Source organism: Triticum urartu, chromosome 5A (assembly GCF_056163025.1).
Source record: "Triticum urartu cultivar PI428250 chromosome 5A, HENAU_Tu73, whole genome shotgun sequence".
Taxonomy (NCBI): Eukaryota; Viridiplantae; Streptophyta; class Magnoliopsida; order Poales; family Poaceae; genus Triticum; species Triticum urartu.
Genome location: NC_141877.1, coordinates 473,114,941 through 473,136,546, shown reverse-complemented (window position 1 = coordinate 473,136,546; position 21,606 = coordinate 473,114,941).

Below are 21,606 nucleotides of genomic sequence, written 5' to 3'. Positions count from 1 at the left end.
ATGTTCACTTGTGCTTCATAAAGTAGTTAGATTCCTCACTTGTACTGATCTACGGGTTCGTACAAATCTGGAACCAACTTCTTATCTATAAGTGAATGTCTTCGCATAATGAGGTCAATGTCTTCTAAACCGATTTATCTTCAAAATCTTCTGAGAATGCATATGACCTCTTCCCCTTCCCTCGCACCTTAATGCTGTCACAGGTACATGTCCGTGGGAGAATCCTTTGGTTCTCATAGTCTGCATTCATTTGCAGAGTACTTGCAGCATCACATCAACTCGCCTGAAGCCAGTTCTCGCAAAAGGAAGCCTTTGAAGCCTTTGAACATCTTGAAGCCTTCCAAGTTAGTCATGGCTTCAGAAACAGCAACTAGGAAGGGAGGCAGACAGCGACGTGGTGAAACGTCCAAAGATCTGCCTGATGAATTGGCAGAGATGTACAAAACTGATCCTGAAGAAAGCTATGGTCAGCGCAAGACACGAATCCAATGGATTCGCAGATACTGGGCAGAGCAATGGTTCCACTACCGCTTCTTCACTCAGGAATATGCGGAGAAGTGCGCCATCAAGAGACCGTGGGGAGATGTATTATACAAAAATCTCGTACCCAGGTCCAGAGACGAAGCCATTGCTCAAGGCTTCTATCCATGCATGGTGAGAGGACCACAGCCAGCTGAGGCACATCCTTCATCACTTCTCTGGTGTCGCGATGATAATCTCTTCAAGCGCAACTTTCAGTTTGCACAACAGTCAGCGAAGATAAACAAGAAGAAATTTGGGCTTGACTTCAACCCTGGTCCCTCCTCACCAAGGGCAGATGGCACACGCAACGCCGATCCCAATATCATCGGGCCGTATGCCAATCTTGCAGGCCTCATCACTCGCATCCTAGTCCAAGGGACTGCTGTGAATGACCCTCCAGCAGATACTGAGTCAGATGACGCCCCTGCTGCTCCGAAGCCAAAGCTGAAGAAGCCAAAAGCTCCAAAAGCTTCAAAGCCAGCCGCTTCTCTCAAGATCGCTAGAGTGAAGCCTTTAGCAACTGCACCTCCTGAAGCCAGTGTGCAGTCAGAAGGCTTATCACGAGTGTCTAAGCCCCAAGAAGCCAAGAAGCCTCAGCCACACACAGGCAAAGAGCTCACAGCTGCTGACATTCTGCGCTGCGAAGCCATTGATCTCTCAAGCGATGAAGATCTTGGAGATGATGCTCTTGAGCAGCTCATCAAGAGCAAGGAGGAGGCTGAAATCTTCAACAATCTGCCTCTGTTTGATGTCGCCATCATCCACAACTTCATCGATGAATGGTTTGACACACCAGACATAAGCTTCAATGATCTGCAGCTACCCATAGGCCTCAGCGTTGCCTTTCAAGGTGCAATCGCTTCAGAACTTGCAATAGCCCAGCGAATTGTAGAACTGAAGCAGAAAATTGATCATGAACAGGCTCAGTTCAAGAAGCATGTGGCCAAGCTCAGTGTGCAAGAAGTGAAAAACTTCAAGACCATGTTGCACGAGCTGAAAGAAAACTTCCTGAAGACGCGTGCTGAAGCTCAAGGCTCGCGAGAACGCATGAAGACTTTGGCTGATCGCTGCGTGCAAGCCTACAATGAGGCAGAAAAGCGCAAGGCACTTGGGCGTCTCGGCATTGACCCCAGGATGGCCGCGAAAAAGAAAAAGAAGGCGGCTGTGCCCAAACCTGAAGCGCCAAGGTCAGAACCTGATGCTCCGATTGTCTTCCCCGCTGCAACGACTGGCTCGAAGCCAAAGAGTCGATCAACCGCCTCACAGCACAAGAAGACACGGACTGCAGAGGCTGAAGCTAAGAAGAGAAAACATCCTGAAGCCTCTCCTTCCGAACCCATCATCAAGAAGCGCAAGACCAAGAAATCTCGGGCTGCTCCCACAAAGTCCCTGATAGTTGAACCCCTCTGCGTCCGCTATCCTGACGCAGATCGTCAGTTGACAGTGCATGAGCCTGCGTACATAGAGGCTCCGCACGCTGAAGACATTCCAGCAGCCAACCCCAATGCTGCTGAAGACATTGGTCCCCAAGACAATGTGCAAGGTGATGCAGCCCTTCCTCAGCTTGAGACAAGCGAACAGATCAGTATTGGTCGTCCATTGACGCCAATCACACAAAATGCGTCGTGGGCAGATCGCCCACAGGAGAAAGATGAGCCCCAACCCACTGCCACTCCACCGACGCCTACATTCCGTAGGCTTCGCAAAGGGCCAAGGGCTCAGGCTGCTGAAGACATTCCAGCTGCATCAGCCGAAGAGCAAGCAGAAATACCACAAGCTCCAACTTCCCCGCACCAACAAGAAGTAGTTCTCAAGGAGAACGTGCCTGAAGCTGAAAATGTTGAGGCTGCCACAAACAACGCCGAAGCAAATGTGGAGCCCTCCCCAACAACAGCTTCAGAAGACACCGAAGCCACTGCTCCTGAACATTCTATGCCTGAATCTACTGCCGGACCACAATTCAACTATCATATTGCGCACAGGCCCCAGGTCCAGAAGCCGATCCCACGACTACCAAGGTTCCCAGGTCCTGCATCAGCTCCTGGTTCCTTCAACATCAACGGCTTCAGGGCAGATAACACGTTTTTCGACCGCTCCAAGAACCCTTATTCAAGGGAACGGATTGTATCAGATAGGTTCTGGAGCCATCAACAGCGCAGCTATTATTATTGCATCTTATACAACCAAGGCCGCATCTTTCCTCACAAGCGCCTTGAGGTTGAAGCTGTTGCTGGTCTGCCTGGTCTGGAAGAAGCATTGGATTGCTTCAAGCAAGTGGGTTTGCTGCCGTTTATCACTGATGAAGAGCACTGGAACGAAGAGCTTCTGCTCCAGTTCTATGCCACTTTGCATATCAAAGGCTATAACAGAGATCCGAAGACATGGATCCTGGAGTGGATGACAGGCAATATACATCATGAAGCAAATGCTTTCGACCTAATTGAGCTTACCGGCCTTCCCACTCCTGGCGAATTCTTTGAAGAAGGGTGCCAACTCCATGCTGAAGCAATTGAGAGCATATTTCAGCGTCCTGAGCCAGATATGAGTCAGATGCTCTCAATGATGAAGCCATTGCCTCCAAATGCACCCTATCCAACTAGGTTCTTCATTGAAGACTTAGAGTACCTGCCCAGAACAATATATCACATCATAAGGCAGACTCTCTGGCCAGTCAAGGGACACTCTCGATATGCAACGATTGATGGTGCAATGAAGACTCTCATCTTCTGCATTCTTCACGGCAAATGCTTCAATACACAGGATCTCTTCATCCGTCAATTTGCAGCGTCTGCTTCAGAACTGTTTGGATTAAAGTTTTATGCTCCTTGGGTTATGAGGCTGATCAAGCTTCACTCTGCAATCTCCTATCAACCCTCAGCCCACAATCGTAGGATATTTTTGCCAGATGTGGACACATCTTCTGAAGCAATATATCCAGAGCCGGCCAAGCAACCACTAAGTCTTCAAAATGCAGAACACCAGAGCTTCACTCAAAATATTGAAGGTGTTGAAGCTCTCTCCCGAGTATATCCAATGGCTGGCACCACACGTGCCCCTGCATCAACTGAAGCCACCAACAGCACAGCTGCAAAGAGACCCAAGAAGCGCGCTCGTGCACTCAATGACAGAGAGCTTCTTGTGGCTCTTCACCAAAAGCAAGATAGGCATCACGACTGGCTCAAGAGGCAGATGAAAAGCATCATGCAAGAAGTCAATCGCATCAGAAATCTGGCAACCAAGAATGCATTTGTCACACACGAGACCTGTCGCCGCACTTGGAAGGGCCTCACCATGATGTGCCCTGAAGCTGAACTGCATGAGGATGGCTTCATAGAGCACTTCAAATTTGACTCCACGCCTCCAAGAAGAGCGGTGATGCGCAGCACACCATCACTTGAAGAGTCAGAGTTCTCCTCTTCTGCTGCCACCGTGTCTGCCCGGATTATTGAAGAAGAAGACGACGCAACATCATCTCCACCTGCTTCAACGCGCGTCGAATCTGCACCAAGCTCGTCTGCACCACCGCCAAACAACTCCACCGACCCTGCTGCGCCTGGGAACGCGTAGAAGCCTCTATGTCTTCAAACCTTTTTGGTCATCACTGACAAAAGGGGAGAAGCATATGATGGTTATAGTCTTCAAGCGGGTCACTATGGGCGGGTGCCTTCATATTTTGCTACATTTTGCTTCGTGATTACAACTCCCGTTTTTTTACTACATTTGCTTCATTGAGTTGTAACACTTAGCCTTGATGGTCATCTGCTACCTGTTTGTCACTCCGTTTTGCGAAGATAAATTCCGCACTCATCTCATTCTGCAGACGTCCATTTTCCATTATGCATATCATTATCTTCATACACTTTCACAAGCATAGTGGATTGTCATAAGTTGAAGTGGATCTCCACAAGTACAACCTGCCATGTGCATTTGCATTCAAGAAGCAAATTACTTATATGCACATCTTCAGGGGGAGCCCTTGCAACTTATGAAGACAATTCTTTTACAATTTCACAAATTATGTTTCCCGTTGAAAACTTCAACTAGTTTGTCATCAATCACCAAAAAGGGGGAGATTGTAAGTGCATCTAGTGCCACCCCTAGTTGGTTTTGGAGTATTGACGACAAACCTAGTTGAGGGACTAATGTGCTTGTGAGAATTGCAGGAAAACACAGGTAGAAGTCGCTCATCGATTCGGTTTACTACCAGAGATGACCCCTAAAAATGTACGAAGACATCGAAGACAATGGTGGTTTATGAAGATATTCATATTGAAGACAATGACATGAGAATACTCCCTATGAAGCTTTTGAAACTCGAAGACCTAGATCCTTCGTAGTTTTATTTCATTCATGTTGTGTCATAGGAACCACCGTACTGTTAAGTGGGGTCGAAGAGAACCAGTCAGAATGACTGAAGTGATGCCTAATTCAAATCCTATGTCTTCGAGCGAAGCCTATGAGAGAAAATCTTGTCCAGAGTCAGACAAGTCAGCTTTACTTGTAGCCCAAGTAAAGTTGCCGTGTGAGTTCGAAATCCGACCGTTGGTACACGTGTCAGTTCCTTAGTGACCCAGGGTCATTTCGGACAAATCAGGTCGGGTTGCCAAGTGGCTATAAATAGTCCACCCCCCACAACCTTAAATGGTTGGCTGCTCAGATTTCAGTGCACGGCTTTTGTCGTTTGAGAGCAACCCACCTCGAAGCCTTTGAAAGAAAAATTCCTAGTGAGGAGAAAAGCCCTAACCACCCAGAGCCAAAGTAAATTGGGCATCACTTAAGTCTTCGTGTCTGTGTGATCTGAAGACTTATTACACTTGAGGACTGTGCATCCTCCAGACGGTTAGGCGTCGCGTTCTGAGCATCCAAGAGAAATTGTGGATTGCCGGTGAACGAAGTCTGTGAAGGTTTGGGAGTCTACCTTGAAGACTTACCAGAGTGATTGGGCGAGGTCTGTGTGACCTTAGCTCAAGGAGAAAACGGTGAGGACTGGGTGTCTTGGACTAAGTGTCCTTGACTGGGTGTCCGGGACCGTGTGTCCTTTGGTTTAAATACCTAGCCGCTCCAACCAGACGTACAGTTGTCACAGCAACTGGAACTGGTCCAACAAATCATTGTCTTCAACGTGTCACTGGTTTCATCTTCACTTCCTTTTACTTGCAGTTATTCATTGTGAAGCCATTACATGCCTGCTTTATCGTTTGTCTTCACAACATGAATGTATGATCTGTTTGGCTTCATAACTTCTTCCTACCTGATCCTTATTACACTGAAGCTGTTTGTCACTGCGCTTTCACTCTATTGAATACATGACCATGGCTGGCCCAGTGTAATCTAACTTCTGCTGCATAGTAATAGGCATAATCTTCACTGTTTGTCTTCATAACTCTCACGTTTTGAAGACTTTCATAAAAATCCCTATTCACCCCCTCTCTAGTCGATATAACGCACTTTCAGAGCTGGTCCTTTGAGCTTGAGTGGGAGGTATTTGATGGCGTGTAGATCGTCACCACGGGCCATGTGGATGTGCAGGAGGAAGTCCTTGATCCATACCGCAGGATCTGTTGTGCTGTCGTATGATTCGATATTTACAGGTTTGAAACCCTCTGGGATTTGGTGATCCATTACTTCGTCTGTGAAGCATATGGGGTGTGCCGCGCCTCTATAGTGGGCTATATCGCGACGCAGCTCGAATGAGTCATGTCCGCTGTGTTCGGCCCGACCGGATTTACTTTTATTGTATCCGGCGTGACGGTTATCGTCTCGCGTAGTGGCGCGCCCTCGTGATCCGTAGATCGATCTTGTGTGTTTTGCTTTGTCCTCCAATACGTCTCGCAGGTCTAGCGTGTTTCCCCATGCCTTGTCATTTTTATTTGAGTGGCGTCGGGGTGCGGGCTGAGTTTTTGGCTGAAATGCCTCTCTGTCGCGGCCACGAGGTGGCCGATCAGCCGCGTCATATGCTGGAGATGTAGGTTTTAATGCTTCCTCCTCCAGTCGGGGTAGCAACCTGTGCTTTGGGTAACTCTTGGAGGGGCGTTCGAGTTCATATTCCTCAGCCGCAAGGACTTCAGTCCATTTGTCAGCTAGCAAATCTTGATCAGCTTGAAGCTGCTGCTGCTTTTTCTTAAGGCTATTTGTCATGGCTATAAGCCAGCGCTTGAAGCGCTCTTGCCCGGCGGGATCCTCCGGCATGACAAATTTTTCGTCGTCGAGGCTTGCCTCGTCTTCGGAGGGAGGCATGTAATTATCATCCTTCGCCTCTCCATCTGCCGCTCTCTCGGGAGGGTTGGCTTCTCCATCCTCCTGCTCTAAATCTTGCTGGAGGGGATTGTTGTCGTCTTCGGCACTGTCCGGAGTGCTATTATCTCCTGTGCCGATGTCACTGCTTTTGCTTTGGCGAGACTTAGAGCGGAGCCGCTGACGTCGGCGCTTGGGTTGCTTCTTGGAGGGGTCATCCTTGGCTGTCCCGTCGCCATTGCCTTCTTTGGGTGTGTCCACCATGTATATATCATATGATGAGGTGGCTGTCTAGTGCCCTGTGGGCAGTGGTTCCTCTTCGTCTCCCGCATCGTCGTCCATACCGTCGATGTCTTCGGAGTCAAAGTCGAGCATGTTGGTCAAATTGTTGACAGTGGCTACTAAGTGGGTGGTGGGTGGGCGGTGAATTTCTTCGTCATCCGCATCCCAATCCTGCCGAACATAGTTCGGCTAGGACTCTCCTGACAGGGAGAGAGACCTTAATGAGTTCAGCATGTCACCGAAGGGCAAGTGCCGAAAGATATCCGCGGAGGTGAACCCCATGATCGGCGCCCAGTCGGATTCGATAGGCACGGGCGCAGGCGGTTCGGAGTCCGTGGCCGGGGAAGAATCTGACAATTTGGCATCACGGCTCTCGTGAAGGGTAAGGTCGATACTCGGCTCGATCGCCGCTAAGAATGCGGCCTCCGTGGCGGGGTCTATCCCCCCGTCCGTGGATGGCGCAATCGGCTCCTAATTGAGGGTTGGAGCGGTTGCCGGTGCGATCTCCTACACACTGTCCGATGGTAGAGCTAAATCATGCTCATCGTGACCGTGCGGCGTACTCGACAGGGGCTCGAATCCGTCGAAGATCAAGTCTCCATGGATGTCGGCCGTGTAATTTAAGCTTCCAAACCTGACCTGGTGGCCAGGGGCGTAACTCTCGATCTGCTCCAGATGGTCAAGCGAGTTGGCCCGCAGTGCGAAGCCGCCGAATACAAAGATCTGTCCGGGGAGAAAACTCTCACCCTGGACTGCATCGCTATCGATGATTGAAGGAGCCATCAAGCCTAATGATGACGACACAAAGGAACTCTCAATGAATGCACCAATGTCGGTGTCAAAACCGGCGGATCTCGGGTAGGGGGTCCCGAACTGTGCGTCTAAGGCGGATGGTAACATGAGGCAGGGGACACGATGTTTTACCCAGGTTTGGGCCCTCTTGATGGAGGTAAAACCCTACGTCCTGCTTGATTATTCTTGATAATATGAGTAGTACAAGAGTTGATCTACCACGAGATCAGAGAGGCTAAACCCTAGAAGCTAGCCTATGGTATGATTGTATGTTGTCCTACGTACCAAAACCCTCCGGTTTATATAGACACCGGAGGGGGCTAGGGTTACACAGAGTCGGTTACAAGGAAGGGGATCTACATATCCGTATTGCCAAGCTTGCCTTCCACGCCCAGGAGAGTCCCATCCGGACACGAGACGAAGTCTTCAATCTTGTATTTTCATAGTCCAACAGTCCGGCCAAAGGATATAATCTGGCTGTCCAGATACCCCCTAATCCAGGACTCCCTCAGTGGAATACCAAAGAAACTTGGAGATCCAGGAGTACCCACTATACCATGCTCCATTAAAGGAAATTATGTTAAAACTGCTTTATGTGATCTGGGAGCCGGTGTTAGTGTTATGCATCTCTCTTTATATCGTAGATTTGATTTGAATAAGTTGACAGCTACTGAAATATCTTTGCAAATGGCTGATAAATCAACTGTTGTACATGTCGGTATTTTTGAGGATGTGCCTGTTGTAGTTGCAAACGTTACTATTTTAACAGACTTTGTTATTCTTGATATTCCCGAGGACGATAGTATGTCTATTGTTCTTGGAAGACCCTTTTTGAATACTGCAGGGGCTGTTATTGATTGCACTAAAGGCAATGTCACTTTTCATGTTAATGGTAATGAGCATACGGTACACTTTCCGAGGAAACAACCTCAAGTTCATAGTATCAACTCTATTGAAAAAATCCCATCGATTATTATTGGAGGTTTTGAATTTCCTCTTCCTAGTGTCAAGACAAAATATGATATTCTTATTATTGGGGATGTGCATATACCCGTTGAGGTAACCTAGTGTTATTTGAAGATTCTCCGGTTCCATGTTATTCGGAATGAGTTTGTTAACAAGACTTGATCAACCTTGTTAATGGATTCCTTTTGATGATCATGAGATGGATGAATTTAGGAAACACAACTCTCTGTTATTTATATTAAATAAAATTAAAATAAGTATTTCCTGTCTGTTATCTGATTATCCGTGCAATATAAAAATACCTCGAAAATAAAAGTTCTCCAAATGCCTTGAAATTTAAATATGATTTTTTCTAGAATATTTGAGATTATTTGGCACTGAGAACACAACAGGGGGGTCATCCACCTAGCCACGAGGGTGGAGGGTGCGCCCCCTGCCTCATGGGCCCACGATGGCCCTCCTCCACTTATTCCTGCACCCACACACTTCTTCTTCCTCCCACAAACACGAATATCCAGCTCAAGCACGAGTTCTAGCTCATTTTGCTGCCATTTTCGATCTCCTTGCTCATAGCACCTCTCACAAAACTGCTTGGGGGGGGATTGTTCCTTCGTATGTGACTCCTCCATTGGTCCAATTAGTTTTTGTTCTAGTGCTTTATTCATTGCAAATTTTTGCTGCCTAGGTGACCATGTTTAGGAGCTTGCATGTCAAATTTATATGGTCAAAAGTAGTTCTAATGCATGATATAGGCTCTAGGCATTTGGAGGAGTTGTTGCTATCAATTTTTTTGAGTTTGGTTCACTTTTATTTTTGAAGTTACTAAGAATTTCAGAAATTTTTCAGAGGAAGAAATATGTTTAGGAAAATGTACCAATGTGGCTCTTCAAGGAAACAAGAGCCCAGGCTTGCAATGCGTGATGCTGATGATGAGCCACCAAGGGATGCTCCAGTGCGGCCCTGTGAATGGCCTTCAGAGGACTTCATGGATCGAGCGGGGATTAAGGAAGAATTTAACGCATATTTGCGTAACGCTGATCTTGTGAGCTTTGAGGAAGAAAAATGGCGTCAGTACCACTATCTCACTAGTTCCTTTGTGAGGAGGTTTGAATTTTCATCTTCACGTAATTCTCCAACTGTCCTGTTTGATCTTTATGAAAATTCCTACACTATGGACTTAGAGGATTTTACCATTGCTTGCAAACTTCCACAATGGGGTAGTATCAGTGATCCTCGCAAATCTGAATTTAGAGATTTTCTTGCTAGTATAACTGTGGGGGAATCTAGAGATATAACACAAGCTACCATAGGGAGCATTCACTTTCCTGCTATACATTATTTTGCTCTCTTCATAGGTAGATGCATTAATGGTAAAGATGAGGCATGTCACATGTGTGTCCCTGACCTCAGTATTCTTAGGAGTGCTGTGTTAGGAGATAAATCTTATAATTTGGGAGCCATTGTTGCACGTAGGTTGCATCTTAATAGATTTAATGGAGATTTCTTTGGTGGAATTTATGCAACCCGCTTAGCTGATTTTCTTGGTGTAACCATATGTAATGATGATATTGAATTGCCTCCTACTTACCTAGACTTTGATGCTATGGTTAACCATGAGTTTTTCGAGAGGAATCAATCACCTCTCCAGTATCGCCTAATCTTTGACAGACGTCGTGTTGTCCATATTACTCTCCCTGCTCCTGCATTCTTTGATTATCAGGCAAAAGTAAGATATGTTATTACCAAAGAGGAGGCAGATGAGTACGAGAGGAGAGCGGAGGCCGCTCGTCGCCACGCTGCAGCTCAGGAGGCGATAGCCGCTGCATCTCAGTACGACCCCAACTATTATTATGGATATCCGCCAGGCCAGCCGTGGCCATAGACCAACTTAGGCCAAAAGCCTAAGCTTGGGAGAGTACGTATTTCTCACCGACATTACATTCATGTTCACACACTCCTTGCTAGATGTCGGTGCTCATACTTTTTCATTGTATCATCCATGCTAGTTTATTTTCCTTTTTATGCTTTCTTCTTGTGTGTTAATAAACCTTAAGAAAAACCAAAACAATTAGTTGTAGCTTTTAATTAGTTTACTTTCCATGCTTGTAGTAGTAATTAAAAAGAAAACCAGAAAAGATTTCCTGTTCTTCTTTTGCTTGTTGGGAGCTTCCCCGTGTAAATAGTTTTATTTCTTTCCTTTTCATTGGGGGTCAATAGGAGAATATCATAATTAAATTGTTGAAGTGGCTCTTATATGCATTATTGTTGATCTGACAAAAGAGCCCATATTGCCTTGTCTTCTCCTGTTTATTGAATGCTTGCAGATCCAGCTTAGTCCAATGCACGTGCACTATTATTATTATTCACACCATTCGGTCGTGCAATTGAAAGGCAATTATGATGATATATGATGGACTGACTGAGATGAGAAAAGCTGGTATGAACTCGACCTCTCTTGTTTTTGTAAATATGATTAGTTCATCGTTCCTGATTCAGCCTATTATGAATAAACATGTTTGCAATGACAACTAGAGATCATAGTTTCTTGTGCCATGCTTGATTAGCTAGGAGTTTATAATGGTTTACCTTGCGTGCCAACATGCTATTAAAATTATTGTGATGTGGTATGATAGGGTGGTATCCTCCTTTGAATGATTTAAGTGACTTGACTTGGCACATGTTCATGCATGTAGTTGAAGCAAAATCAACATAGCCTCTACGATATTTATGTTCATGGTGGATTATATCCTACTCATGCTTGCATTCGGTGTTGATTAATTTTAATGCATGATCATGACCATTGTCGCTCTCTAGCTGGTCGCTTCCCAGTCTTTTTCTAGCCTTCACCTGTACTAAGTGGGAATACTGCTTGTGCATCCAACTCCATAAACCCCAAAGTTATTCCATATGAGTCCACCATACCTACCTACATATGGTATCTACCTGCCGTTCCAGGTAAATTTGTATGTGCCAAACTCTAAACCTTCAAATAAATATCCCGTTTTGTATGCTCGAATAGCTCATGTATCAACTAGGGCTGTCTGTATCTTCCATGTTAGGCGGGTTATTCTCAAGAGGAGTGGACTCCGCTCCTCACTCACGAGAAAATGGCTGGTCACCGGGATGCCCAGTCCCATGCTTTATGCAAACTAAATCAAAATAATTGCAAACAAAACTCCCCCTGGGACTCTTGTTAGTTGGAGGCACTTGTTGTTTCGAGCAAGCCATGGATTGATGCTTGTTGGTGGAGGGGGAGTATAAACTTTACCATTCTGTTTGGGAACCGCCTATAATGTGTGTAGCATGGAAGATATTGCCATCTCTTGGTTGTTATGTTGACAATGAAAGTATACCGCTCAAAATATTATTCACCTCTATTTCAAAACCGAGCTCTGGCACATCTACAAATCCCTGCTTCCCTCTGCGAAGGGCCTATCTATTTACTTTCATGTTGAGTCATCATACTCTTATTAAAAACACCAGTTGGAGAGCACCGCTGTCATTTGCATTCATTACTGTTAATTTACATTGAGTATGACTTGACTGGATCTCTTTTACCATGAATTACAATGTCTAGTCAGTCCTTGATCTTTAAAGGTGCTCTACATTTATGTTTTGCGGTCTCAGAAAGGGCTAGAGATACCATCTTGTTATATCATATTATGATTGTTTTGAGAAAGTGTTGTCATCCGAGATTTATTATTATTACTCGCTAGTTGATTATGCCATTGATATGAGTAAACATGAGACCTATGTGTTATTGTGAATATGGTTAGTTTATAATCTTTGCTGAAAACTTGAATGCTGGCTTTACATATTTACAACAACAAGAGCAAACAGAGTTTGTAAAAGTTTTTCTATATCACTTTCAGTTTGTCAACTGAATTGCTTGAGGACAAGCAAGGGTTTAAGCTTGGGGGAGTTGATACGTCTCTGTCGTATCTACTTTTCCAAACACTTTTGCCCTTGTTTTGGACTCTAACTTGCGTGATTTTAATGGAACTAACCCGGACCGACGCTGTTTTCAGCAGAATTGCCATGGTGTTATTTATGTGCAGAAACAAAAGTTCTCGAAATGACCTGAAACTTCATGGAAAGTCTATTTGGAAATAATAAAAAATCCTTGCAAAAGATGAAGACCAGGGGGGCACACCCTAGCCACGAGGGTGGGGGCGCGCCTGCACCCCTAGGGCGCACCCCCTAACTCGTGGGCCTGATGTCAACTACACAACCTTCTTCTTGTAGACGTTGTTGGGCCTCCAAGTGCAGAGTTTTGTAGGACAATAGCAAATTTCCCTCAAGTGGATGACCTAAGGTTTATCAATCCGTAGGAGGCGTAGGATGAAGATGGTCTCTCTCAAGCAACCCTGCAATCAAATAACAAAGAATCTCTTGTGTCCCCAACACACCCAATACAATGGTAAATTGTATAGGTGCACTAGTTTGGCGAAGAGATGGTGATATAAGTGCAATATGAATGGTAGATAAAGGTTTTTGTAATCTGAAATTATAAAAACAGCAAGGTAACTAATGGTAAAAGTGAGCGTAAACGGTATTGCAATGTGTTGAAACAAGGCCTAGGGTTCATACTTTCGCTAGTGGAAGTTCCCTCAGCAATAATAACATAATTGGATCACATAACTATGCCTCAACATGCAACAAAGAGTCACTCCAAAGTCACTAAGAGCGGAGAACAAACGAAGAGATTATGGTAGGGTACGAAATCACCTCAAAGTTATTCTTTCCAATCAATCCGTTGGGCTATTCCTATAAGTGTCACAAACAGCCCTAGAGTTCGTACTAGAATAACACCTTAAGACACAAATCAACCAAAACCCTAATGTCACCTAGATACTCCAATGTCATCTCAAGTATCCGTGGGTATGATTATATGATATGCATCACACAATCTCAGATTCATCTATTCAACCAACACATAGAACCTCAAAGAGTGCCCCAAAGTTTCTACCGGAGAATCACGACGAAAACATGTGCCAACCCCTATGCATAGGTTCATGGGCGGAACCCGCAAGTTGATCACCAAAACATACATCAAGTGAATCACGTGGTATCCCATTGTCACCACAGATACGCATGGCAAGACATACCTCAAGTGTTCTCAAATCTTTAAAGACTCAATCCGATAAGATAACCTCAAAGGGAAAACTCAATCCATTACAAGAGAGTAGAGGGGGGAGAAAACATCATAGGATCCAAATATAATAGCAAAGCTCGTGATACATCAAGATCGTATCACCTCAAGAACACAAGAGAGAGAGAGAGAGATCAAACACATAGCTACTGGCACATACCCTCAGCCTCGAGGGAGAACTACTCCCTCCTCGTCATGGAGAGCACCGGGATGATGAAGATGGCCACCGGAGAGGGATTCCCCCCTCTGGCAGGGTGCCGGAACGGGTCTAGATTGGCTTTCGGTGGCTACGGAGGCTTCTGGCGGCGGAACTCCCGATCTATTGTGCTCTCGGATGTTTTTAGAGTATATGGAGATATATAGGCGGAAGAAGTACGTCAGGGGGGCCACGAGGGGCCCACGAGGGTGGAGGGCACGCCGAGGGGGGTGGGCGCGCCCCCTACCTCATGGCCTCCTCGAAGCTTCCTTGACGTAGACTCCAAGTCTCCCGGGCTTCTTCTGATCCAAAAATAAGTTCCGTGAAGTTTCAGGTCAATTGGACTCCGTTTGGTTTTCCTTTTCTGCGATATTCTAAAACAAGGTAAAAACAGAAACTAGCACTAGGCTCTGGGTTAATAGGTTAGTCCCAAAAATTATGTAAAAGTGTATAATAAAGACCATAAACATCCAAAACAGTAGATAATATAGCATGGAGCAATCAAAAATTATAGATACGTTGGAGACGTATCAGCATCCCCAAGCTTAATTCCTGCTCGTCCTCAAGTAGGTAAATGATAAAAACAGAATTTTTGATGCGGAGTGCTACTTGGCATAATTTCAGTGTAATTCTTCTTAATTGTGGCATGAATATTCAGATCCATAAGATTCAAGATAAAAGTTCAATATTGACATAGAGACAATGATACTTCAAGCATACTAACTAAACAATCATGTCTTCTCAAAATAACATGGCCAAAGAAAGTTCATCCCTACAAAATCATATAATTTAGTCATGCTCCATTTTTGTCACACAAGAATGCTCTCATCATGCACAACCGTGATGACAAGCCAAGCAATTGTTTCATACTTTAGTAATCTCAAACTCATAAACCTTCATGCAATACATGAGCGCGAGCCATGGATATAACACTATGGGTGGAATAGAATATGATGATGGGGGTTATGTGGAGAAGACAAAAAGGAGAAAGTCTCACATCAACGAGGCTAATCAATGGGCTATGGAGATGGCCATCGATTGATGTTAACGCAAGGAGTAGGGATTGCCATGCAACATATGCACTAGAGCTATAAATGTATGAAAGCTCAACAAAAGAAACTAAGTGGGTGTGCATCCAACTTGCTTGCTCACGAAGACCTAGGGCACTTGAGGAGGCCCATTGTTGGAATATACAAGCCAAGTTCTATAATGAAAAATTCCCACTAGTATATGAAAGTGACAAAACAAGAGACTCTCTATCATGAAGATTATGGTGCTACTTTGAAGCACAAGTGTGGAAAAGGATAGTAGCATTGTCCCTTCTCTCTTTTTCTCTCATTTTTTTGGGCCTTCTCTTTTTTATGGCCTTTCTCTTTTTCCCCTTTTTTTGGGCCTTCTCTTTTTATGGCCTTTCTCTTTTCTTTTTTATTCCTCACTTGGGACAATGCTCTAGAAAATGATGATCATCACACTTCTATTTATTTACAACTCAATGATTACAACTCGATACTAGAACAAAGTATGACTTTATATGAATGCCTCCGGCGGTGTACCAGGATTGCGATGAATCAAGAGCGACATGTATGAAAAATTATGAACGGTGGCTTTGCCACAAATACAATGTCAACTACATGATCATGCAAAGCAATATGACAATGATGATGTGTGTCATAATAAACGGAACGGTGGAAAGTTGCATGGCAATATATCTCGGAATGGCTATGGAAATGCCATAATAGGTAGGTATGGTGGCTGTTTTGGGGAAGATATAAGGAGGTTTATGTGTGATAGAGCGTATCATATCACGAGGTTTCGATGCACCGGCGAAGTTTGCACCAACTCTCAATGTGAGAAAGGGCAATGCACGGTACCGAAGAGGCTAGCAATGATGGAAGGGTGAGAGTGCGTATAATCCATGAACTCAACATTAGTCATAAAGAACTCACATACTTATTGCAAAAATCTACAAGTCATCAAAAACCTCGGCACTACACGCATGCTCCTAGGGGGATAGATTGGTAGGAAAAGACCATCGCTCGTCCCCGACCGCCACTCATAAGGAGGACAATCAAATAACACCTCATGTTTCAAATTTGTTACATAACGTTTACCATACGTTCATGCTACGGGACTTGCAAACTTCAACACAAGCATTTCTCACATTCACAACTACTCAACTAGCACGACTTTGATATTATTACCTCCATATCTCAAAACAATCATCAAGCATCAAACTTCTCTTAGTATTCAAAACACTCATAAGAAAATTTTATTATTAATCTTGTATACCTAGAATATGAGGATTATTTAAGCAAATCACCGTGCTATTTAAGACTCTCAAAATAATATAAATGAAGCATGAGAGTTCATCTATTTCTATAATACCACCATCGTGCTCTAAAAAGATATAAGTGAAGCACTAGAGCAAATGACAAACTACTCCGAAAGATATAAGTGAAGATCAATGAGTAGTGGAATAATTATGCAACTATGTGAAGACTCTCTAACATTTAAGATTTTCAGATCTTGGTATTTTATTCAAACAGAAAGCAAAACAAAATAAAATAAAATGACGCTCCAAGCAAAACACATATCATGTGGCGAATAAAAATATAGCTCCAAGTAAAGTTACCGATGAACGAAGACGAAAGAGGGGATGCCTTCCGGGGCATCCCCAAGCTTAGGCTTTTGGTTGTCCTTGAATATTAACTTGGGGTGCCTTGGGCATCCCCAAGCTTAGGCTCTTGCCACTCCTTATTCCATAGTCCATCGAATCTTTACCCAAAACTTGAAAACTTCACAACACAAAACTTAACAGAAAACTCGTAAGCTCCGTTAGTATAAGAAAGCAAATCACCATCATAAGGTACTGTAATGAACTCATTCTTTATTTATGTTGGTGTTAAACCTACTGTATTCCAACTTTTCTATGGTTTATAAACTATTTTACTAGCCATAGATTCATCAAAATAAGTAAACAACACATGAAAAACAGAATCTGTCAAAAACAGAACAATATGTAGTAATCTGGATCAAACGTATACTTCCGGAACTTATAAAATTCTCAAATAAATTGCTGGACCTGAGGAATTTATCTATTAATTATCTTCAAAAATAATTAACTAAATATCAGTTTCCAATAAAAAATGGCAGCAATTATCGTGAGCGCTAAGGTTTCTGTCTTTTACAGCATGATCAACAAGACTTTCCCCAAGTCTTCCCAAAGGTTCTACTTGGCACAAACACTAACTAAAAGCATAAAACCACATCTAAACAGAGGATAGATGAATTATTTATTACTAAACAGGAACAAAAAGCAAGGAACAAAAATAAAATTGGGTTGTCTCCCAACAAGCGCCATCGTTTAACGCCCCTAGCTAGGCATGATGATTTCAACGATGCTCACATAAAAGATAAGAATTGTAACATAAAGAGAGCATCATGAATAATATGACTAACACATTTAAGTCTAACCCACTTCCTATGCATAGGGATTTTGTGAGCAAACAACTTATGGGAACAATAAGCAACTAGCATAGGGAGGCAAACCAAGCATAATTTCAAAACTTTAAGCACATAGAGAGGAAACTTGATATTATTGCAATTCCTACAAGCATATATTCCTCCCTCATAATAATTTTCAGTATCATCATGAATGAATTCAACAATATAACTATCACATAAAGCATTATTTTCATGATCTACAAGCATAGAATTTTTATTACTCTCCACACAAGCAAATTTCTTCTCATGAATAGTAGTGGGAGCAAACTCAACAAAATAAATATCATGTGAGGCATAATCCAACTGTAAACTAAAATCATGATGACAAGTTTCATGGATATCATTATTCTTTATAGCATACAAGTCACCACAATAATTATCATAGATAGCAACATTGTTCTCATAATCAATTGGAACCTCTTCCGAAATAGTGGATATATCACTAAATAAAGTCACGACCTCTCCAAATCCACTTTCGTCAATATAATCATCATAAATAGGAGGCATTCTTTCATCATAATAAATTTGCTCATCAAAACTTGGGGGACAAAAAATATCATCTTCATCAAACATAGCTTCCCCAAGCTTGTGGCTTTGCATATCATTAGCATCATGGATATTCAAGGAATTCATCCTGACAACATTGCAATCATGCTCATCATTCAAATATTTAGTGCCAAACATTTTAATGCATTCTTCTTCTAACACTTTGGCACAATTTTCCTTTCCATCATACTCACGAAATATATTAAAAAGATGAAGTGTATGAGGCAAACTTAATTCCATTTTTTTGTAATTTTCTTTTATAAACTAAACTAGTGATAAAACAAGAAACTAAAAGACTCGATTGCAAGATCTAAAGATATACCTTCAAGAGCTAACCTCCCCGGCAACGGCGCCAGAAAAGAGCTTGATGTCTACTACACAACCTTCTTCTTGTAGACGTTGTTGGGCCTCCAAGTGCAGAGGTTTGTAGGACAGTAGCAAATTTCCCTCAAGTGGATGACCTAAGGTTTATCAATCCTTAGGAGGCGTAGGATGAAGATGGTCTCTCTCAAGCAACCCTGCAACCAAATAACAAAGAGTCTCTTGTGTCCCCAACACACCCAATACAATGGTAAATTGTATAGGTGCACTAGTTTGGCGAAGAGATGGTGATACAAGTGCAATATGGATGGTAGATAAAGGTTTTTGTAATATGAAATTATAAAAACAGCAAGGTAACTAATGATAAAAGTGAGCGTAAATGGTATTGCAATGTGTTGAAACAAGGCCTAGGGTTCATACTTTCGCTAGTGCAAGTTCCCTCAACAATAATAACATAATTGGATCACATAACTATCCCTCAACATGCAACAAAGAGTCACTCCAAAGTCACTAAGAGAGGAGAACAAACGAAGAGATTATGGTAGGGTATGAAACCACCTCAAAGTTATTCTTTCCAATCAATCCGTTGGGCTATTCCTATAAGTGTCACAAATAGCCCTAGAGTTCGTACTAGAATAACACCTTAAGACACAAATCAACCAAAACCCTAATGTCACCTAGATACTCCGATGTCACCTCAAGTATCCGTGGGTATGATTATACGATATGCATCACACAATCTCAGATTCATCTATTCAACCAACACATAGAACCTCAAAGAGTGCCCCAAAGTTTCTACCAGAGAATCACGACGAAAACATGTGCCAATCCCTATGCATAGGTTCATGGGCGGAACCCGCAAGTTGATCACCAAAACATACATCAAGTGAATCACGTGGTATCCCATTGTCACCACAGATACGCACGGCAAGACATACATAAAGTGTTCTCAAATCTTTAAAGACTCAATCCAATAAGATAACCTCAAAGGGAAAACTCAATCCATTACAAGAGAGTAGAGGGGGGGGGGAGAAAACATCATAGGATCCAAATATAATAGCAAAGCTCGCGATACATCAAGATCGTATCACCTCAAGAACACAAGAGAGAGAGAGAGATCAAACACATAGCTACTGGTACATACCCTCAGCCCCGAGGGAGAACTACTCCCTCCTCATCATGGAGAGCACCGGGATGATGAAGATGGCCACCGTAGAGGGATTCCCCCCTCCGGCAGGGTGCCGGAACATGTTTAGATTGGCTTTCGATGGCTACGGAGGCTTCTGGCGGCGGAACTCCCGATCTATTGTGCTCTCGGATGTTTTTAGGGTATATGGAGATATATAGGCGGAAGAAGTGCGTCAGGGGGGCCACGAGGGGCCCACGAGGGTGGAGGGCGTGCCGAGGGGGGTGGGCGCGCCCCCTACCTCGTGGCCTCCTCGAAGCTTCCTTGACGTAGACTCCAAGTCTCCCGGGCTTCTTCTGATCCAAAAATAAGTTCCGTGAAGTTTCAGGTCAATTGGACTCCGTTTGCTTTTCCTTTTCTGCGATATTCTAAAACAAGGTAAAAAACAGAAACTGGCACTGGGCTCTGGGTTAATAGGTTAGTCCCAAAAATGATGTAAAAGTGTATAATAAAGCCCATAAACATCCAAAACAGTAGATAATATAGCATGGAGCAATCAAAAATTATAGATACGTTGGAGACATATCAGGGCCCCCTGGAGCTCCTCTGACCTCGACTCCAACTCTATATATTTGGTTTCAGAGAGAAAAAAATCAGGGAGAAAGATTCATCGCGTTTTACGATACGGAGCTGCCGCCAAGCCCTAAAACCTCCTGGGAGGGCTGATCTGGAGTTCGTTCGGGGCTCCGGAGAGGGGAATCCGTCGCCATCGTCATCATCAACCATCCTCCATCACCAATTTCATGATGCTCACCGCCGTGCGTGAGTAATTCCATCGTAGGCTTGCTGGACGGTGATGGGTTGGATGAGATTTATCATGTAATCGAGTTAGTTTTGTTAGGGTTTGATCCCTAGTATCCACTATGTTCTGAGATTGATGTTGCTATGACTTTGCTATGCTTAATGCTTGTCACTAGGGCCCGAGTGCCATGATTTCAGATCTGAACCTATTATGTTTTCATCAACATATGAGAGTTCTTGATCCTATCTTGCAAGTCTATAGTCACCTATTATGTGTTATGATCCGTTAACCCCGAAGTGACAATAATCGGGATACTTACCAGTGATGACCGTAGTTTGACGAGTTCATGTATTCACTATGTGTTAATGCTTTGGTCCGGTACTCTATTAAAAGGAGGCCTTAATATCCCTTAGTTTCCGCTAGGACCCCGCTGCCACGGGAGGGTAGGACAAAAGATGTCATGCAAGTTCTTTTCCATAAGCATGTATGACTACATTTGGAATACATGCCTACATTACATTGATGAATTGGAGCTAGTTCTGTGTCACCCTAGGTTATGACTGTTACATGATGAACCGCATCCGGCATAATTCTCTATCACCCATCCATTGCCTACGAGCTTTCCATATATTGTTCTGCGCTTATTTACTTTTCCGTTGCTATTGCTATCATCACTACAAAATACCAAAAACATTACTTTTGCTACTGTTATCTTTTGCTACCATTACCACTACTATCATATTACTTTGCTACTAAATACTTTGCTGCAGATATTAAGTTTCCAGGTGTGGTTGAATTGACAACTCAGCTGCTAATACCTGAGAATATTCTTTGGATCCCCTTGTGCCGAATCAATAAATTTGGGTTGAATACTCTACCCTCGAAAACTGTTGTGATCCCCTATACTTGTGGGTTATCAAGACTATTTTCTGGCGCCGTTGCCGGGGAGCATAGCTCTATTCTTTGAGTCACTTGGGATTTATATCTGCTTATCATTATGAAGAACTTGAGAGATCCAAAAACCAAGATCTATCCCTCAACTACGAGGGGAGGTAAGGAATTGCCATCTAGCTCTGCACTTGATTCACCTTCTGTTTTGAGTAAGCTTGCGACACCTAAACCTGCTTCTGCTATTCGTTATGATATGTCGCATGTTATTGATG